Genomic DNA, 23,231 nt, shown 5'->3' with positions numbered 1-23,231 from the left:
AACTCTCATAGACATTGTGAACCTTAAAACATTTCAAATATGCCCTTGCCGGTGCATCACATATCAGAGCATCAATATTAACAGTGTAAGTCTGGCCTTTAAAAACTATTCCATTGTCCTTGAGAAGTCTTTTAAATTCTCCTCAAGAGGACTTGGCTGACTTTTTCCATTAAACATGGCTTTAATAAATGGATCAAAATATATCCCCATGTGATAATGAGCTGATGAGTTGAATCAGGTGTGTTTGATTAGGGAGACAAAGGAAACGTGCAGTGTTGGGGGTCCTTCAGGAGCAGGGTTGGGAACCACTGGCCTAGAGCATACAAGCACAATACGTGCTTTCAGTTTGTATGACCCTGACCGTGGTACATATTTTTTGTCATAATTTCTGATGATATTTAGAGTAAATGCGTTGGGAAAAGCCTCTAGAGCACCCAAGACTAGTTAGCTAGATTTTAGCAAAGAATGGTGTTTAGCTAGCTAGCTAGCAGCCAAATAACAACGTGCAACCTACGTGTTCGCTTCTTGTACCAGTGGGATGGTATCAGAGACAAAACACCTCTAATTTTTTACAATAAAACGTATCATGTTCCTTTCATGAACAATAAAAGTGACTGAGGGTAACATAAACCAACCTTGCATCATCTGTGAACCACGTATACGGATGCTAGCTAGTTAGCAAAGAGCTAGTCAGTCAGAACTCCATGCCATGCTGCTAGCGGTTTACGTGCAGTTTAGTGTCCCAAATTGTTTAAATTGTTATGTTCTCTCGTGGAATCTCTCGGGTGTGTGTGTGTGTGTGTGTGTGAGTGTTTATTCCACATTGCATTTATGGTTTATTGCCAGACCTTCATTTATGTGTGGAAACTTTCAGATTTATGCTGCATTTATTGATTTTATAAAAAAAGAAAAAAATGTTTTCAATGTGTGGTCTGTTCAGTCCCCGAATCCTTTTTTTTTTACACACCTTGAGAACAACCAAATCAAGCCCAGTTTGTGTGTGTGTGTGTGTGTGTGTGTGTGTGTGTGTGTGTGTGTGTGTGTGTGTGTGTGTGTGTGTGTGTGTGTGTGTGTGTTTGTTTGAGTGTGTGTGTGTGTGTGTGTGTGTGTGTGTGTGTGTGTGTGTGTGTGTGTGTGTGTGTGTGTGTGTGTGTGTGTGTGTGTGTGTGTGTGTGTGTGTGTGTTTAGATGTGACCAATGTCACAAAATCTCATGCCACTGAGATGAAAGGAACGATGTTTTTTAACAAGGGAAACATCAAATGTCTTGATCGAAGACCCAGTGAGCATAGACATCATATAGATAGACGCCCTATCGACCGCTACTGCCTATTGGCGCGGACGAGCCGCGGCGCCGCCATCTTAAACCGGTAACCCGCTCCACTCAGTGTAATCTGTTTGGCAGGTGCAATGAGCTGCCAGCGCATTTAATTAATCATATCTCACTGAAAACCGAACTGATTTTCACGCGTTTTTTTTTTGCTGCAAAGGTCATACACGTAGCTACGATACAGGACACATTGAATATTTTGTTCACAAAATACAACCAATAGTACGGTAATGTTAAATGTTAAATCTTACTTGTGAAAAGTAATCCCTGAGTGATGGTCCGCCGATTTGAGCAGGAATATGCTGCACAGTGCTCTGGTATCTCCTGCTGCTATGCAACGCAAATAGGAGTATGACCGGTTTAAGATGGCGGCCGCATTTCTTGCACCACAGCGGACAATAGGGCATAGTCTCTATATGATGTCTATGCCAGTGAGGGTTACTTCCATTCCTAATGCACCAATCACTGTCAATAATGAACCATTGTCAACAATTTCACACATTTAGGAAGCCTCATCAGCAAGGATAACACTGCACAAAGTGACATACAAGCGAGATATATATATATATATAATCTCTGCAGCAACTAGCCTGTGACACCGATATATGTCCTAATATATTTTCACAAAACACTTATTTAAAACTGACTCTAGAAATGGCCACTGACTTATATTACATTACAACCTGAAATGCATAGTATACAGTGAATGAATATGCCCTAAAAACATAAAAAAGAGAAAGATTATAATGCATAATTACATGTATAAATTTATAATTATAACAATAAAATATTAATTTATTAACTGTTATTAAAAATAAGCACTAAGAAATATGTCCTTTGTGATTTAATAATTCCTGCTTCAGGAAGCTACAGTTTACTGAATGGAATTTAAATGATTAATGAAAAAATGTCACATAACTAAAGAAAAAAGTAAATAAGTAAAATCTGTCACACTCTGTACAGCTCCTCTAAACACAACTACTACTATTATGTTCATTTGTTTTTATATACATTTTTATATAATTTAATATACTGTAAAGTTATAAAACAAAAGAACATGAACCATTTTTGTACTAATAAGATATGCATAAAAGACCCTAAAATAAAAATAAAAATTGGACTTTCATCCTTTCATTGAAACAATTTTCTCGCTTGTTTTAGACCAGGATCTTTATAGTGGCACGCATATGGAGCGAATTATGTGCCATAATTATACAAACAAATACAGCATTTTGCAAACAAACTCGATCTGCTTTGCAAAGGAAAACTCGACTCACAAACAAACAGAAAGCAATGTTCAAGTACAAAGGTCAATTTGTGTGAAAATGCGGTGGAGTAACAAATATGTATTGTGTTTTGCAAATATAAATAAATGAGCCTAGATAGTATTTCACAAATAAATACAAACCATCCTACAAATTGCATGTAACCTTTGAACAAATACCAAATCTAGTGCATACAAATGCATATCTGTCTGTTTTGATTGTGAGACACTTGGTTTTTTATGAGATATCTCGGCTAGATTTTCTCACAAATGTGTCCAGGCAGATTTTCTCACAAATGCAGTTGAGCAACTTCCTCTTCTAAAACAGTAGATGGCGCTAAGATAGGGGATTAATTTAGCGCTACTCTCCCGGGAGAAGCACTGATTTGAAACGTGTGCTTGCCTTTGCCTACAGCTGAGGAAAATAAGCGATGAACAGGAGAGTTTCTATCTTACTGTATCTATAATTCACCCTTTTTGAGGTTTTCTTTTGCAAAATGTTATTACATATATAGACAGAAATCCACATTAGCACTTCACTCTCTCTAGGATAGAGGAAGCTGAAAGCTCTGCCATCATGTGTTGCTTTTTTACATTTTTGTAAAAACGTTACATTTACTGAACGAGTCTATTTCTTTTGTTCTCCATATGAGTTCTCCAATGAGAACATTTAATTTAATTGAAAGGAGGGTTATTTATTTTTTTATTTATTTAGTTGGAATTCAGTCAGCTTAACTGTTAATGTAATAAAAAAAATGAATGAACAAAACAAACAATATACAATTGTTTCTTAACTTGCCTCTGACATGCAGTGCCCAAATTATTTTGGACAGACAAATGAAACCCTCCTTTCAATTAAAAGTTCTCATTAATTTATGAAGAATGAAAGAAATAGACTTGTTCAGTGTAGACACGATCACTAATTTAGTCATTTCGCACACGTCCGATAGGAAAAATGTAAAAACAACATTATGATGGCAGAGCTTTCAGTTTATAGATTCCTCTAGAGTGAAGTGCTACTAAGTACTAATGTGGATTTATGTCTATATATGTAATAACATTTTGCAATAGAAAACCTCAAAAAGGTGAATTATAGATACAGTAAGATAGAAACTCACCTGTTCACCGCTTTTTTTCCTCAGCTGTAGGCAAAGGCAAGCACGCGTTTCAAATCAGTGCTTCTCCCGGGAGAGTAGCGCTAAATTAATCCCCTATCTTAGCGCCATCTACTGTTTTAGAAGAGGAAGTTGCTCAACTGCATTTGTGAGAAAATCTGCCTAGACACATTTGTGAGAAAATCGAGCCGAGATATCTCATAAAAAGCCAAGTGTCTCACAATCATAACAGACAGATATGCATTTGTATGCACTAGATTTGGTATTTGTTCAAAGGTTACATGCAATTTGTAGGATGGTTTGTATTTATTTGTGAAATACTATCTAGGCTCATTTATTTATATTTGCAAAACACAATACATATTTGTTACTCCACTGCATTTTCACACAAATTGACCTTTGTACTTAAACATTGCTTTCTGTTTGTTTGCGAGTCGATTTTTCCTTTGCAAAGCAGATCGAGTTTGTTTGCAAAATGCTGTATTTGTTTGTTTTAATTATGGCACATAATTCACTCCATACCACGCACTGCTTTATGCAGTGAACCCGGAGCGGGATACTTTCTTCTTTCCAGTAAGTGTGAGCAGGAAATGTTAAACGGAGTGGTGTGGAGCTGTCGAGTGATTGTTGAATGCTTTCAGTGAGGAGAAGAATCTGTTGTTGAGCCAATCCCTTCTGCTAGTGATGCAGTTTGTCATATTAAAAAAAGGAAAAATATGGTTTACATAAGACAGCAATAAACTGTTACCAATAGCGTATTAATGAAAATGTTCAACAGTTGCAATAACAAATGGCCCAAATATTTTAATGGCACCATATCTATTATAGTTGTAATCTTTGCTCAAAAAATATTTGTGTAAGTGACGTACCATCTACTGACAAAAGAAGTGGAGCTTCTCCTCACAGTCTCTGTGTGTCCAGACCCTTGTTTGCTGGTCCAGGGCTCCACAACGAAGGTTTCTGGCAGGACACTGGGGCGGTCCCGTCTGAGACCAGGCCGTAAAGTCAAGATCATCTCCATTGACCCATCTCCACTCTCCTGCTAGAAAGCGTAAACCAGTCCACACATATCCAGTTTCAGCCTGTGTGATTTTCTTTAAAGCAGAATTCATCCTGTTCATTGAGTTCAGACTCGCCAGATCATTATAATGTTTTCTGCAGTATTCCAGAGCTCCTTCCCAGCTCTCTTCCTGCCGCACCAGAACAAACTCTATGTTCATACAGAAGAAGACGTTTCTATATCTGCATCTACTGTCATGCAGTTTCTTATGATCTTTGTGTAGAAAAGCACATTTATCATGATCAGGTTGTTTAGGATACCAGCTAATTTGTTTTGCGTTTTCTCCTCCGGTCCACTTCCAGAATCCTAAATATTTGTGGAGACCAACCCAGGCATGTGAAGTTTGATTAACTGCATCTTCCAAAAATTGCAGCTCCTCGCTCTCATCTGTGAAGGTTGACAGGTCATGAAAGTTAGTTCTGCAGTGCTGTAGTGCAGAACCCCAGTTCTTATACTGATTCACAAAGAAATGTTGTTTAATGAGAGCGGAGGAGAGTCCGTAGAGCTCCAGGATTAGGAGCACAGTGAGTGTCGTCTTCATCTTCATCCAGTGAAGAGATTGCATTATTTTTCAATGATTAGTTGAGGTAGAGGCCAGAATTGTGCATGATGACACTGACTCTCTTTTACTTAAACTGACATACAGCCAATGACAAAAGAGTGTGAGGGCGTGACCAATCACAGCACACCTTTACAGTCGGAACAAACAAATCAGCTGCATTTAACTAATCAAATAAACCTCATAATATTTCTAAGAAAGAAACTGTGGGCAGAGAAAACTGGCATGGAACTTCTGTTCATGTGCTCCTCAGTTTGGTTAAAGTAGTTCTCCCAGATTAGGCTCTCATATGTACAATTTACAAAAATAACCATTTATTTTCCAGGGAGGGCCGTCCTTAGGACAGTGCAAACGGTGTGGCCCGTGCCATGCTTAGGACGACCCTGTTTCAAGGCATTCTGATATACCTTTAAAACCTGTCATCATCTGACTTTCTCTCGTGTTCTCTGTTTTACAGAGCCATGGGATTATTTTTCCATACAAACATGCAAATGAAATCCAGTAAAGCAAATCTTGAATGCCATCCAAACAAGCTGTCAAACATTTGCCTTTGTGATCGGTGGTGCAGAAAGCAAACATTTACTGTTCGTTCTCCAGGGTAAGAGATCTGCTGGCACTGACCTTGGGCATCATCATACTAATAGCTGATGAACACTAATAAACACCTCCTTAAACAACATATCTACATAGTGAAATTTGTCTCATCTATGGAGTCAACTTGCTTGGTTTGTCTCTGGCTCAGTTATATAAAAACACATTAGTGATGTCCAGAATTATCTATATTGCAGCTGCTGGTTTTAAAACAAGGATTGATTGTCCCCAGGTTTAATGTGTACCATTTTCTTTTAGATTATTACGTTTATTTTAACAATTAAAATAAAGGTTTTTAGCTTGTCCCTTGATTTATTGTCCACTGTTATTTTTGACTACTTTCATTTCTAATGTAAGATGGAAAAGTTAAATAACATCTTATAAAGAAGTAATCACTACTTTGGAGGGAAAACAGCTTCATCAAGATCCCCTATTATTTTAATTGTCTATTTTTATTTTTCTAATTTGACGTGGTCAACCTCAAAACGTCCCCTCTGTTTAGGGAAATATGAAACATTTTTCAAAATAACAACTTTAAAAACCATGCCATTCTTTATTTGACAAACCTTCCCTATGTTAGCTTCTTTTGCTCATGGTGCAGTGGCTGATTTTAGGTCAGAATTTCCCATCTTTTAGTGTCTACTCTGTTGTTTCTGAAAACAGAGTGGGCACTGAGAGTGCACATAGTGATTGTGAAAGTAATTTATGTTTAAAGTTGAAGTAGTAATACATTTAAAGTTCACTGCTATTTTTTTTATTTTTTTTTTTTTACATATTGTTGTTGCCAATCAAAATCAAACAAAGTTCAAACAACAGTAATATTGTAACAGGTTCTGAGAAATAGGAAATCATCCATCCATCCATTATTTACACAACTTGTCCACTCTGTTATATCTTTGTCCACCCTACGTTTGTTTTTTTTGGGGTGGGGGTTGGTTTGTACAATGATTTCATAAAATCAGTGTAACATGGTTCGTTGTTATGGGAATAAGGAGGCGGGAACCGGCGAACATTCAAGACTTTAATAATAAAATAAACAAATACAAAATGAAAATAAAGACAGCAGCCCCTCACTTACCCCTTTTCCACCAAAGCGTTTTGAGAGCCGGTTCGGAGCCGGTGCCTGCGCGCGAACCAGTTCTTTGTGTTTCGACAGCCAAAGAACCGGTTCTCGGCCAGGAAAACTGGTTCCAAAGCGGCACCAACTCTTTGCTGGACTAGAACCAGAGAACCGTTCTTTTACCACGTCATGCTTACGTCGGGGGCTGGGGGCGGGTTTAGATGTGTCCTAAACATCTTTTCTGACCGCAAAGCCAGGAGAAACATTTGCAGAAACACGATGTAGTCCGCCATTGTAATTGTTATGCTTGAAGTTGGCGCAAGCGTTTCTAGCTTTTTTAAAAAATTTTTTATTGAAAACATTATGTAAGCAACTAGAAAACAGTCACAAAATAGAACAAATAAACGGAGAGAAAAAAAGACAAGACAGTGTACATAACTAATCAGAAAAGATTACATATCAAAGGAAAAGATTAAAAGACTTACATATTTCAATTGTTTTTAAAGCCTTCTTGGTTCACGAGTTAGAGATAATCCCAAAGTAATGTTGTACTTGCAAGCGTTTCTAGCTGAGACGTAAAGCAACGTACACAGTGACGTTACGACGTCGTTCGCTGGGCGCTCTAGAAGTGGAAAAACAAACAGGTTCTGATGAGGTTCGCAAGTTGAACCAACTCCGAACCAACTTTGAACCAGCACCAGTTCCGAACCCGTTCTTTTTTGGTGGAAAAGGGGTAACTGATGGTCACATACAGTATTATAAAACACAACATAAAATCCAGGCCTGGCCTCTCTCGTTCTTCACTGTCGTCGCTCCTCCTTTATTTACGTTTTTCTCTAAGTCAGTTTGTTATTGTGTTTGATATGTAATTGAGTTGGTAACTTGATTGCTTTTGTTTTGTCAGGTGTGATGTACTGTATGATAAATCCAAATAAACAACATTTTCATTCACTCAAAGTTCACTTCAAAAACAAATTCAGACTCTTTTCTTTAAAACAAAGTGAGGAATAAATAAATATGTTTGCATGGGAAATGGTTACAGACGAGTAGACATGCATTTTCCTGGTGTATGTACTGTAACAATTTGCTGAACTTCCAAAAACTTTAACTTCTTAGAAGGATGGTAACTGTCAAAGCTATTTTTAAAGTCAAAGCATACCAAGGTTGAACAGAAAGAGATGGACATAGAGAAACTCTGCAAAATACATAAGAAAATAAAATGAAAAGGTTTTAATTTCAATTAAAAGCAAAATTTTGGTAGATTTTTGTTTTTAAAATTCATAAAAATGTCATTGTGATGGAAAAAGGGACATGATGGAAAAACATTTTTAAATACAATTCTTCATTGTAAAATGTACTTAATTCTATGAAATACTGTAAGTCCCTTTTGCTGATGGTTATCACAGACACGCATTCATTTTCTTTTCCCCAGAAGGAATCATAATGGAAATGTAATGGAAATTTTAATGCTACAGTGACCAAAATTTGCATGATTTGAGGCTCAGGCTTAGTCACTAAGCCATCAAACATTACACATTTTTACTTTTTCATTTTTTACATTTTTATATTTTTTCAGTAGAATTATCTTAAAACGACTTTTACTTTGACATTGTTATGGTTTTACAAAAAATAAATGTCTTTGTGTTCCTTTTTCATCATTCTATTTGAGTTTTAATACTGTACTAATAAAGTACCAAATACAATGATTGGATGAACATTTTTTGGTCCTGAGACTTCCACAGATGATGTATGTAAAAAAAAAAAATGCATATATATATTCAGACCCCTCTATTATTGATTGCTATCAGGGTGTGAAGAGAGTTTTAACTAGAATAACAAAAGAGTGTTTATGATAAAATTGCCTACCCTAGCTTTAATTAGTATCACCTGTTCCTTGTTTACCCGTCATTTTGTATGTGGATTTATAGCCTTGGGTTTCAGTCCTTAGTTGTCTGTTCTTGATGTTTTTGTGTTTAGATCACTGCTTTCCTACTGTCCTATTCTCCATTGCCCCAGCGTATGGCTATATCAAGTTTGTTTTGTGTTTTTATTCAATAAAAGTACTGCCAATATAGATCAGTATGTAACACATTTTGTCAGGAGGAAAAATAGGGATACCTCACAGCTGAAGTTATTGCAGAGGCCAGAAAGACTCACGGAGGCGATTGGCATATCACAACTCGCACTTTATTCCCCAATCGAAATTGTGTAACTGTCTGTCACACGTTCTACCATCCACATCGTTACTTAATAAACAAAATAAGATAAAAATGAGCATCAAACAGAAATAACCCGCATACATGGAGTGTTTGAGGAGTTCAGCACATCCAATACAGACTGCAGACAGTTCAAAAGGGAGCATGCAGCTCTTAAAGGAGCCACACCTATTTTCCACTCGTTTCAGATTTCCCCTGACCAAAAAAAAAGGCTGGCCTCAGCCGTACACAGCAAAGGTAAACCATGAACATGGTAGAACAATAACAATTAACACTCTGGAATAACACTCTAATGAAGTCTGCTGTCCTTAATACAAGTCAAACCTTTGTGTATGGTAGGGGTTAGTGCACTTATTCACCGTCCAGTCAGAAGTAATTCTAGGGACTCTTCTCTGTCTCAGTGCATAACGACTCAGATCCTGATTTGCGGGTTCGGCAGTAACTGCGTCAGATGTCAAGACATGAGAGTCAGAGACAGCCCCACCGTCAACACTGTCAAAAGCAAGGTCAAGAGAGTGTCCAGTACAATATTCTGGCGAACTTTCATCTGAGTGTCGATTCAAAGGTGCGTTTGAGTAGTCAGTACCAACACCCTGGTCAGCATTAACAGATTCCTCTCTGTCTGTTTGAGACTCAAAGTTCTCATCCAAAGGTAGTGACACTTCACATGTATCAAATGACATATTAAAAAGCGCAGCCAATGGTGGTGCTAGTACATGCGAGGCAAGTATAATAAACTTACCCTCAAGACCATCAGGGCCATGACTACTGCTATTGGAAAGCTTATTAATAGCCTGTTGAACTTCCGTTGATCTAACCTGTCTAAATTTGAAAGAGCTTCCACAGGGTTGGCTGTTAAGACACGGGTCTGCGAGAAAAACAGGAAGTTGGACAAGCGATATTTGAGAAAAAAGCAAACTAAAGGCATTAGAAATCACGGCTGGATCATTAGTTATTTCATTATTAATTATCATATTATTTGAAGTATTATTGGACTTACCAACTAGAGTGTTAACTCGCATCCAGAATTGCTTTGGGTTACTTTTTTCATTTGACATTTATCTCAATAATAATAATAGGCTTTAGCGTTTCTTGTTTGAGTTGTACATAAATTTCGTAATCGTTTGTATTTCTCCCAGTCTTCAGGCAGTTGTGTATGTTTATGTTTAACCCAGGCCCTATCCCTCTTTTTAAAAAGATTAATAAGATCACCATTAACCCAAGGCAGATGATGGCCTTTAACCTTAATGGATTTCCATGGAGCATGTCTGTCAATAACTAGCCCAATTTCAGTATAAAAAAAAACCATGCAGCTTCAACATCAGGAATTGAGTAGAACCTATCCCAATTTATCCTTCGAAGGTCATTAACAAATAGATTATTATTAAATAATGTAATTTCCCGTACCTTGATATATTTAGGAGGAAGATGAGGAGTTGCAATTTTCCAGATACAATGGATAATGGAATGATCGCTAAAGCAGTCAGAGAGAACTCCAGAAGTCATTATTCTGTTTGGATGAGAAACAAGAATCCAGTCAATGAGAGATTTAGAGTTAGAGCAGATTCTAGTGGGCTCAGTGATGATTTGAGTCAAATTAGCACCATTAACCATATTACGTTCTTTGAATGTAGAAGAATCATTCCAATTTAAATTAAAATCCCCCAGCAGAATAATTTCTCTCGAGTCTCCCTATAATGATACCGTAGCTAAAATGTTCTTAACAGACTCTAGTTTAGGAGCGGTAGGTGGTCGATAAATATTGCCTATTATCAAATGTTTATTTGCATGAAGAGTTATCTTAACAAAGATACCTTCGAAAAGTTCAGGTTTCACCTCAGGAATAATTAGCTGTGAATTAAGAATAGATTAAATATAAGTAACGACTCTACCTCCCCTGGAACCTCTGTCAGCCCTATACATTACATAATTTTCAAGGTGAATAATAGCGTCAGTATTACTATTAGTAAGCCATGTTTCAGACAAAGTAATTATATTGGGATTATTATAGGACAGCCAAGCTCTAAGCTGATCAATTTTAGGGAGTAAACTACGGATGTTAAGATGGATGGCATGGAGACCTTTACCCATAGAATATATATTTGTAATCAATGAAAATAAACTAACCTTGTGAGGTAAAAATCGTGAAAGTGAAGAAGAGGTGAACATGAGAGCCAACACCATATACACACACACTCAACCATACATACATTTAAAAAAACAAAACTATAATACAAAAATCCACACACAAAAGCAAGATAACAAATTAAACTAAACTGTCTTCATTCACTCCCCTGATAATAGAACCACTGAGTTACTTTCCGCAGCGTAATTAAGTGCTTCAAGATTTATAATAAATCCCTTAAAATGAATAGGTAAAATAAATTAATAAGCAAAAAGAAAACACACTCAATACATTTTTGTTTGCTTTATACCAGAGACCCAGTGGTGGAATAAAATAAAACAGCAAATATTGAACAACCAAAAAACAGCAATCTTCAAGGTCAGAGAAAATCAAACACTCAAGTACACAAACTTCCTTCCTTCCCTTTCCCTTAAAAAAAAGCAAAAAAAAGCTAACAACAAACAATCATCTCTCTCTATGAGAACAAGTCTATCTGTCACCACGAATTGACGTCAGACGTTAAATAAAGCTTCATGCCGTACGTAAATAAACAAACTAGCATGACAGCAGACGTAATTGATATTTCTCATAATGAATGAGGATCAGAAGAGTCAAAAGAATCTAATACTTGACAGCCTCACTTAAATCACCAAACTGGATTTGGTCCGACCCTCGGCTGAATTTAATGACAGCGGGAATCAACAAAAAAGCCTCAAACCCCAAGGTACGTGCCCGGTTCATTACTGGAAAGCAGGGACGTCTGAGTCGAGCGGTGAAATCACTGTAGTCAGCAGTAAAGCGGATAGTTTGACCATCAACTACCACAGGTGTTTTCCTTGCGAGGCCCAAGATCCTGTCTCTGTCAGTGAGGCGAAGACAATTAAAGATCATGTGCCGTGGGGAAGCATCCGCATAACGCGGGCGGCCAACGCGATGTGCTCGCGTAAACTCCGGAAGGTTAGAGGCCAACTCAGGAAACCATGTAGGAAAGATTCTCAACAGGTAGGACAGTGCATTACTATGTTCTACTCCTTCTTTCAGGTTGATTATACGTAGGTTGCTCCTTCCGCCCTGGTCCTCCATCGTGATTAATTTCTCCTGAAGTTTCTTTAAAGCCTCAGACTGCTCAGTTATGGCGTCCTCAGCGCGTTTCACTTGAGCACGAAGAGAAGTAGTAAGCTTACGTTGGGAGTCCAACTCTTTCGAGTGTTCCTCCAGTGTTGTTTTAATGGAAACAAGCTGATTTCCAGACGATCAAAACGATCTTTGGATTGTTTATCAGCTTCAGCAAAATACTTATGAAGGATAGTTTCCATAGACGCAGTTGTCAACTCACACACGCCCGAGTCGGTGTCTGCAACATGTGAGTGCACTTCTTTAGATTGGGGTGCCTTCTTCGGAGGCATTGCCAAATCCAAATTCAAAATTCAAAAGTACTCACAAAAGTTTCAGATTTGCTGTTTAGCTGTTCTAAATCTGCTGTTTTAGCACATTGAGCAGGGAGAGCTGTGAGAAGCCTAACTCCTACTCCGCCATCTTGGATGTATAGGTCATAGTCGACTGAATGGGATCACCATTGAAAACACCACTAGTGCTGCCACCTTCCAGTGCCTAGACAAAAGCCTTCTGATCCCCCTCCCCCATTATTGAGGTGGAGATGGGATAGGGCTTAGGCCAGGGAAGTCACTGCAAGCTTTAGCATAAGTTCTGCCGGGAAGACTCAATTTTTACATCACTTATTACGTAACCTATTACTTCTCATCTATCCAATCGTGTTCTAATACTTGTAATATAAAAGATCGGTACTTACACATCAATCAATCAATAGTTTATTTCTAAATCTGATTTAAAAACAACACGAGTTGACCAAAGTGCTTTACAGACTCAGCATGTCAACAAAATTACACAAACACCAAAAAGCACAACGAGACACTCAACACCACATGTACCTAAGAGCAGTTAAAAGCAGCTGAGAATAAATAAGTCTTCAACATAGATTTAAAGCACTCAATGGAATCACAGGATTTGATATACTCACATGTCTGAGTTTGCAGATCCTGACGCTTTCATTCACCTCCATCCTTCCCCACCACCACCAAGATTGTTCCTTCCCCTCCATCCTCCCCACCACCACCTTAGACTTGGATAACACTGGGAAAGCGTGCCCGTTCGATGGAAGGAGGGACGCTACGGAAGCCACATCCAGCCCGCAGGGAGGTAACATGTGGAGGATACACATATGGACTGGGCGTTACCGGGCAGTACAACATATGGAATGTCACTGAGGTGGCTCCAGCCTAAAACAGGGGGGAGGAATCAACTGGTCAGCGACGGCAAGCTCGCCGCAGGGAGCCGTACCGTGGAAGAATACACATATGGGATTGCCGTAGGGATCACAACATATGGACCCAGCCTAGCACAAGTTCCACCAGTGCATACGAGTGGTAGGCCTAGCATTGGACGCTCCGCCACTTCATGCTGAAGGGGTGTGGAGGAACTCAACAGGATTCGGCTAAAGGGGAATGGCGCACGTATCCAGTCCATAGAAGGGGAATGGCGCAGCAAGCCGACACTTCTAGCAGGGCTTACGGTGCTAACTGGCTTCTATGTGAAGAGAGCACACGGGAAGCAACCGGCTCGACAAGTACGCTATAGAATCTAGCGAACGTGTTAGGTGTCGCCCAGCCCGCAGGTCTACAAACATCTGTCAGCGAGGCACCCGGTGCCAATGCCCAGGAAGCAGCTACACTCCGAGTGGAGTGAGCTTGCAGTCCCGGGGGACAAGGTGCATCTTGGGACTCCAAGATGATGGCATCCACTATCCAGTGGGCCAAACTCTGCTTGGAGACAGGCTTTCCCTTCTGCTGGCTTCCATAACAGATGAAGAGCTGGTCTGAGGTTTTGACAATTCAGGTACTGCTGAACTCCGGGGAGCCAGCGGCGGTAACCATTTGAAGAGCTCATCCCCCCAACCCTGGGTGGCTTGTTTCAAGGACGCTTGGTCTTAGGGGGATGATACATGGGGCCACTTTTTGAGCAATGTTGCTGAGCGATGTTGCTTGGTCTCTTTCTCATTGAGAATGGGCAACAAATTTCTATCTGGACAGTTTAGATCGATCGTGGGCAACTTTTTGAGATCCTCCAATCAGAATGCTAGCAGCCAATCACGTGACCGGCTTGGAAAATTAAGAAAATTTTCAGACAAGATGGCGGCCTCTCAGGGGCAGTGGAGCGAAGAAAAGGAGCGTCAGCTTAGATCTTTTAATATATGCTAATACCGTAAATACATGACATCCAATCAAAACTAACTGCATCCACAAAAGCAGCGTCCATATGACAGGTTGCGTGCAGAGTCGTCTGCTTTAGCAAATCGCACAAATTACATTACTGCTGTTCTCTACAATGTACCTTTGTAAAAGTGGGGATTTAGCACTTAACTTACTAGCATGAAGAACAAGTATAAACACAAACTGTGATAGAGATCAATTTAAAATTCAAACTCTCTTCGATACAAAAACATACCTTGTGTGAGTTCTTGTTTTTAACGTTGGTCATATATTATACGAGCAAGAATACAATCTTTCCTGAATATCCACACGATCGCAAATGTGACATTGATTTTATACAACAATTCAACAAATGGAAGAATAATATTAAGTGATGTTCATTTTAAACAGTATTGTCAGTATTTTTTACTTTGTTTCAACAAAAGCTACTGCAGAAATGAAAGCTTTAGCGTAAGTTCTGCTAGGAAGACTCAATCAGCACGTCATGTATTACCTCACTTCTAACCAATCATGTGCTCACACTAACAGTATAAAAGATTGGTACTTACATTTGTCTAAGTTCGCAAATACTGACGCTGCCAATTACCTCCATCCTCCCCAACCACCACCAAGATGGTACCTTCCCCAACCACCACCAAGATGGTACCTTCCCCTTCATCCTCCCCACCACCACCAGGATGGTCCCTTCCTTTACCTGCTTCATCTTCAGGCAGGACATGCAGATTCCGCTACCCTTGCATTGCTCGCTAAGGACGGGGCCTACGCCAAAGAACTTTATAAATTCATGCTTGCCGAGCTGTTAATAAATATACGCTTGTTATATCATTTTATCTCCCAGGTCTTTCTGGTAGAACGGTTATGCATCTCCAACACAGCGTTGTTTCGTGAACGAATCTGCGGCTTTGAACAAATCTTGAGAGTCAATGATTCATTCATAAATAGTTTGTTTCTAATGAATGAATCGATGGCTCACTCATAAAGACAGGGACTTAATGCCACCTACTGGCGGTTTTAATTTAATAGTTAGAAGTATAATTTCTCTATTTAAAATGTTTTATTTAAAGCATTATTTATTCTATAAAGGCAAAAAATGCACTTGAATAGTTTATTTAAGAGGGCAAATATCGGGGGTACTCTAAAAAGTTTGAGAGCCACTGACTTGTAATAAATGAAGGGCCGCTCATCGATTTTTTAAACAAAAAAGTTGGAACAGTGTTTGTCTAACATCACCTTCTCGTATTGTGTGTTTTTGTAAATACAGAGCACAACTATTTGTGGAACCCAAAGGCAAAGCTGTATAAACACCGGGACCTTAAAACGAGGTACTTCCAGACTCTCTGTCAGCAGCTGTCAGATGAGCAACAAGTTATAACCGGTACATCCTGTTGTGAAAATTGCTTTTTGCATATTTTTTTAACTTCTAATGGCTATTGGAATAATGTTGTTGTAGTAAGGTAGTATTTATCGACAACAGAGTTCTTACAGCGTTATTAAAGGCTTAAGAACAGATCAAAATAATTTCTATGCTCAGAAGGAAAAAATAAAATTTTCTCAAGGGCAGTCTTAACTTGTGTCCATGACTGTAATTGCTACAGTTTATTCCACATTGCTTCACAATATAAACTATGTGTATAAACACATAGTGAAAAAACATCTATGTGATATCACCTATAGATCACCTGTCACGGGGTGGTTCAAGGAAGACGGAGATGAAAGTAGAAATAACACTTTCTTTAATTAAGTAAACACAGGAACAGGCAAACGGGTGAGATAGCGTGTAAAACACAAACAATACCGAACACTGAAATGAAGACTGGCAGGAACTTAAATACACAATGATGATTAACACAAACGACAGGCAGCTGTGAGGAAGGTGATCAGTGTCCATGGATACAGATTGGTGGCGGGAAACTCAGACATGGGAACACACGTGACAACTGAAAACAAACTGAAAGTCAAAAGAGCCTAATGGTGACATCACCTATATCACCTATAGAGTATGTGTTACAATATTATGTTCCTTTTTTTCAAGAGAAAAATATCAATAGGAAATTTAAAAACCTTCGTACTGTATTTTCGCGGGAGCACGGCATGGTTCTGAAGAGCAGCAAATCGGGGGCCGGAGCTGAAGAGGTTTACCTTCCCAACTGGAAGTATTATACTACATCCTTTCTTTTCTCCGTGACCACTGCACCCCTGAAGAAAATTCTGACAATTTGACAACAATTTTGGCTGCTCCCTCAACATCCCAGTTCCCAGAGAACATCACATATTCTCCTTCCACTTCCACATACACATCCACTCCTACAACTCCACCTCAAACCCAACGCCGCAAGGCTGTGTCTGAGCCCAAAAAGCCAAAAATTGATAAAGCTAGAGAGGCCATGTAGTATGCTATGGCTTTCCTGAAAAGAAAGGCCTCCTCACCACACACTGGCTTTTTACATTACTTAGAAAGTTGCCTAGAAAACCTGCCAGACAAAAGGTGAAGAAGCTGAAAAGGCAGATAATTTAGTTGGCTCACTCTGTCCAAGATTAGGAGTAGTATGTATATTAATTTAACAGTAATTTGATTTTCATTGTGTATTTTATATTTTGCATTTGCCAGGGTAGCTGATTTAAAAAAACAAAAAACAAAAAAAAAACATGTATTTGATTGTAACTTTTTATTTATTATCTTTTTGTATTCTGCATTTTAAACAAATGGAGTATGTATATTAGTATGTATAGTAATCTGTATAACTTATTAACTTATATATAAAATATTAACTTATTTAATGGTAATTTAACTTATTCATTGTGTATTTTATATTTTGCATTTGCCTGGGTGGCTGAATTGAAAATAAAAACAAACAAAATGTTTTTGTAGCATTTCATTCATTATCATCTTTTTGTATCCTGCATACTGTATTAAACAGATGCGTAGAGGTCATGGCAGTGTGGAGGAAGAATAAGTAGTCAAGACATTGCATTCTCTTGCCAGCTTACTGCTCCGTTTGTGTTGAAGTAGCTGCAGTAGTACTCTCTCACTTGTTTTGCTTGCAAAGATGAATTTATGTCTGAGGATGCTGCAATAGGACACATACATTCTGGTTCTACCAGAAAGACTCGGGAGATAAATTGATATAACGAGCGTATATTTATTAACAGCTCAGCAACCATGAATTTATAAAGTTCTTTGGCGTAGGCCCCGTCCTTAGCGAGCAATGCGAGGGTAGCGGAATCTGCATGTCCTGCCTGAAGATGAAGGCAGGGGCGCAGCCGACCCCCCTGGAGGTAAAGGAAGGGACCATCCTGGTGGTGGTGGGGAGGATGAAGGGGAAGGTACCATCTTGGTGGTGGTTGGGGAGGATGGAGGAGATTGGTAGCGTCAGTATCTGCGAACTCAGACAAATGTAAGAACCAATCTTTTATACTGTGAGTGTTAGCACGTGATTGGTTAGAAGTGAGGTAATACGTGGCGCACTAATTGAGTCTTCCTGGCAGAACTTGCGCTAAAGCTTTAATTTCTTCCCTCCAAACTCCGTGGATAAGTCGACCCGTTTCTGTGTCCTACTGACCCACCAGACTGGGAGGTGTGTAGGTGTAACAGGTAAGGGATTCAGTTCTTAGGTAATTTTGAAGAACACATGCTCTCTTTGTTATTATTACAGCATTTGAAGGCTCCAGTGCAATTGTTTAGCGAAAAACTCTGAATCTGTTTGCCAAGATTCCAAAAATATTCTCAACACAACGACGTGCAAGAGAGAGCCTGTAGTTTCGCTTGCTGTTATCCAGTTGTGTCCTTGGGTATGGTCTCATCCTCCATGGCTTCAAACCAAAGGCCTCATCTGCCACGACAACATAAGGGACAGGGGTTTGACGTCCAGGCAGGTCTTCTAGTGGTGGTATGTTCAGTGTGTTGTCTTCCAATGCCCGGCTCAGCCCACACTTGGCCCAAACTCCCCCGTCTCTAACTCTGCCATTTGTCCCTACGTCAATATAAATAAATTTCAGGTCCTGCATCTACTAGAGCCATGAGAACTATTGAATTGAAACCTTTGTAGTTATAGTAATGGCACCCTGAATTTGGTGGCGGAAGGATGTTGACATGCTTGCCATCTAAGGCACCAATGCAATGTGGGAAGTTCAACCTCTCCTCAAATCTGGTGGACATGTGTTTCCATTCCTCTTCTGTGGATGGTACTTTGAGGTAATCCTGTTACAAGTCTCAGTGCGTCCAGCGAAGGACGCGGCCTTCAAATGATACAGCGCCTGAATTGGGACACAGCTTATGTACCAACCCAAAACAAGAATGGCGAGGTCAGATGGCACGCAAGAGCTTGCTAGTAGCCTAAATGCTGAGTTTCTATTAATTTTTGTGACATGCTCCACAAGCTTCACGGAAAGAAAACCTGGACTGCAGAAGGCAGATAATCATGGTTATGATGAATTAACAATAAGTTTATTTAAGTGCAGAGGGTGAGCGGTGCAGGGAGAACAAGGCAGCTGTGATAAGGATATGGCAATGACTTAGCTGACCAGGATGAATGTCTTTACAGGAAAGAAGTAGACGAGATGAGTCTGGATGACAATGAACAACAATGACGGGATGACCGGGACTTCAGGTAAGTAGAAGAAAGGATGATCACTCGGGTGAGCAGTATGTAGTGGTTGTCAAAGATGAGACCAGACACTGTGGTGAAGGGATCGGTGGAAGATATAGTGTGTGTAATAATGAGGTGCAGGTCCAGGTGATCAAAACTCAGGTGACTGTGATCTAGTGGGTTGGGTGTGTTGATCAGGTGCTGATTGCTGGGGTGATGGTTCTGTGGACTCCGTGACAACACCCCCTCTTCCTTGGTCGGCTCCTGATGGCAGGAAACTGCGACGACGGGGACGACCTCGACCGCTGGGTGCAGGACGAGTGGGATGAACTTGATGAAACTGGGTTAAGAGGGAAAGGTAAAGTATATCGTCTCGAGCTACGCAGGAGCGTTCCTCAGGACTGTACCCCTACCAATCGACCAGGTACTCCAGCCGGTTGCCCCTTCATCGCGAGTTGATAATGGATTGTATTTGGTAGATGAGCTCTTTGTCGGCGACTTCTGGAGGAGGAGGTACGTCAGCATCACCAGGTTCTGTGTGGGAAGAGAACAGAGGTTCAGTGTAAGGTTTGAGGAGGGAGACGTGAAAGGATGATGAAAATCTGTATTGTGCTGGAAGGTTGAGACGATAGGTGACTTCGTTGAGCTGCCTCTGGATGGTGAAGGGACCTTTATAGTGGGGACTCAGCTTACGGCAGGGCAGGCGAAGACGAATATCCCGGGTGGACAACCAAACCTTTTGTCCGGGCTGGTATTGTGGGGTCTCGGATTTTCGAGCATCTGCTTGAGTTGTCTTCGCACTGCCCGCTGGAGATCTACATGGGCTGAGTCCCACACCCTCTCGGTCAGCTCGAACCAGTGGTTAACAGCTGGAACCTCCGATGGTTCGCCGGACCAGGGAAATAGTGGTGGTTGGTATCCTAGAACAAACTGGAAAGGAGTCCAGTGGTGGACTGGCAAGGGGAGTTCTGGGCGTACTCCGCCCAGGGAAGGAACCCGCTCCAGCTGTTCTGATTCTGGCGGCGGTATGACCTCAGGTATCTCCCGATCTCTTGGATCTTGCGCTCAGTCTGGCTGTTGGTCTGAGGGTCTTCTTGGAGGTATTCAAGGTTTCTATGGTCGGTGATGACTTCAAATCTATGGTTAGCTCCCTCCAGCCAATACCTCTAGTGCGAGCTTGATGGCGAGGAGCTCTCAATTGCCGATGTCATAATTCACCTCCGCCAGGGACAGCTTCTTGGAGTAGAAGGCACATGGATGGAGTCGTTGATGGTCATCCTGCTGCTGTAAGAGCACCGCTCCCACTCCTGGTGTAGAGGCATCCACCTCCACGACGAACGGTAGCTCTGGATTTAGATGAAGCAGGATGGGAGCGGTGGTGAAGGCTTCCTTGAGGGCTGAGAACGTGTCGGCGGTGTTCTGCTAGGTTTCGAGATAATATCAGGATATCGTCAATATAGACTATAACAAATCTTTGAAGAAAATCTTAGAATACTTTGTTCATGTAACCTTGAAAGGCTGAAGGAGCATTGGACAGGCCGTATGGCATAACCTGATACTCATAGTGCCCGGAGGGCGTCACAAAGGCCGTCTTCCATTCTTCCCCCTCGCGGATGCGGATTAAATTGTAGGCGCTCCGCAGATCCAACTTGGAAAAGATATGGGCATCACGTAACTGTTCCAGGGCTGCTGGGACCAGAGGAAGGGGATAACTGTACTTGATGGTTTGTGAGTCGAGGTTCCGGTAGTCTATACACGGCCGCAAACCTCCATTCTTCTTAGTCACAAAAAGTAACTGGAAGTGGCAGGAATGAAATCCAGAAATGAAATAAAGTGCCTCTTGGATATACTCCTCCATGGCCTTCTGCTCCGGGATGGACAAAGGATAGATTTGACCCTTGGGTAGAGTCGCCCCAGGTAGCAGGTCGATGGCACAGTCCCATGGCCGATGTGGTGGTAATTGGGTTGCCAACCGCTTGCTGAAGACATCCTGGAATGCCCGGTACTCAGGGGGAATTTTGACCTTGTTGTCAGTTTCAGGACTCTCAATGGTGGGGGGGGGTTCAGGGAGATGGTGGATTAAAAATCAGAGTTACTCTGAGACGGAGGAGGAGGAACCTTGATTACGGGAGTCAGGCAATCGTGATGACAGGATTTTCCCCACTGGAGGATCTCACCGGTGTTCCAGTCGATCCTGGGTTCGTGTTGGAGCATCCACGGGCGTCCCAAGATGATGTCAGCGGTGGATTCCTCCAACATCAAGAACGAGTTTTTTTTCCAAATGCAGGCAGCCTATGCAGAGCGTCATGGTGGGGGAAAAGTGACTGACACACCCACGACCCAGCGGCTTATCCAGGATGTTATGAATATCTAGGTTCTGGGTGCAGCGTTTCCTCTTGACATTAAGCCTTGCAAGGAGATGATGGAAGATGAAGTTGCTCCGCCGAGCCGGAATCAATGAGAGCTTGTGCTGTAAGAGTGGAACAAGAAGTTACTACATATACTGTGGTACGGGTTAGAGAGGCAGTCTTAGGTGGTAGCTGGATGGTACTCACCGCTAGGCGTAGGGGCCGAATGGGACAGTTAGACAGGATGTGTCCTTCTCCCCCACAATACAAACATAGGCGGTTAGTCCATCTTCTTTGATGCTCCGCAGGTGTTAGGTGGTACGAATCTACCTGCATCGGTTCCAGTGTTGGAAGGGCGGCAGATGGTACCTGAGGCGGAGGATGCAAAGCGGGTTGAGGCAGTGAACAGGCTGAAAGACGTTGTGATAACCGAATGGACTTCTGGATGAAATTCTCTAAACCCATATTATCATCATGGATGACCCTCAGTTGGCGAATGTCTGGATTAAGACCTTGACGAAAGGCAGTTAAGAGAGCAGCTTCGTTCCATCCACTTGCAACGGCGAGAGTACGGAACTGTAACGCATAGGAACTCACTGATTGGTTTCCTTGATGGAGATGGAAAAGTTGATCGTGGACTGAGAGTGTGCATGTGGTTTGACCGAAGATTTACTTGAAGTGAAGTAGAAAGGTGGATAATGATTTCGTAACTGGAACGTCAGCTTCCCATAGCGATTGAGCCCACTGAAGAGCTCGTCCAGAGAGGAGAGAGATCACAAAGGCGATGCGTGGTCGAGCAGTAAAGAGAAGAGGTTGCATTTAAAAATGAAGTTTGCATTGGAATATAAACCCGCTGCAATCCTCCGCCTCGCCGCAGTATGTCGCTGGTCGGGCCATGGGACCAGCAGAGTATTCCTCAAAAGAATTGTTTTGATGTTTTGAATGTCTAAAGTTTTGAATGACATGAGTGTAAGTGTACATTGCAAGAGTTATAAGAGAATATATCACGGATGCTGTAAAGAAAGCTGTATGACTCCACTATTTCCTATCAAAGACGCACAACCGCATCACTTATACAGTCACACTTCTTAAAGGGCACCTTTTATGCCCTAGCCTGGATGCCAGCCGAACTTAACGACGTCAGGCTAATTATGCCCCCTTTTAACAAGATGTCTCTGATGTCCCCAGAGTGTGTATGTCAAGTTTTAGTAAGTATAACTTTAGTATTAGTTGTAGAAAGCATAACTTTAAGTGTATTTAGTGTACTTGTGTGCACTAAATTGGACCAACTTCAGGTATATATTTAGTAGGCCCTATAGCCTACTTTAAGTATATGCCTGTGTAGGGACCACTGATCTATGTAATGACATTATAAAGATCAGTGGTAGGGACTAATTACATGCTTGATTAGTGATATTAAAGTGTACTTTATTTGTGTTACAAGTACCTCCATGCCTGGCAAAATCCCTGTATGATGAAAGCATAAAGGCGGACGTACACGGTGCAATTTTTTGCTGTTTTACGAGCTCGCAGATGATTTTTTTCACCCGGGAGAAATCGAGTGGAAATCGGTTATGCTCGCATGTCGCGGCTCGTATCGTGTGCGAGGAAGATCCGAGCCGAGCCGAGCACCTCTCGACCTCCTGATAAATTTTAAGCATGTCGAAAAAGTTCGGGAGCTGTCGGCTTGA

Source organism: Siphateles boraxobius, unplaced genomic scaffold (genome assembly GCF_051911475.1).
Source record: "Siphateles boraxobius isolate OS27281-9 unplaced genomic scaffold, OSU_SipBor_1 83, whole genome shotgun sequence".
NCBI classification, from domain to species: Eukaryota; Metazoa; Chordata; class Actinopteri; order Cypriniformes; family Leuciscidae; genus Siphateles; species Siphateles boraxobius.
Note: the sequence above shows the minus strand (reverse complement) of the source record.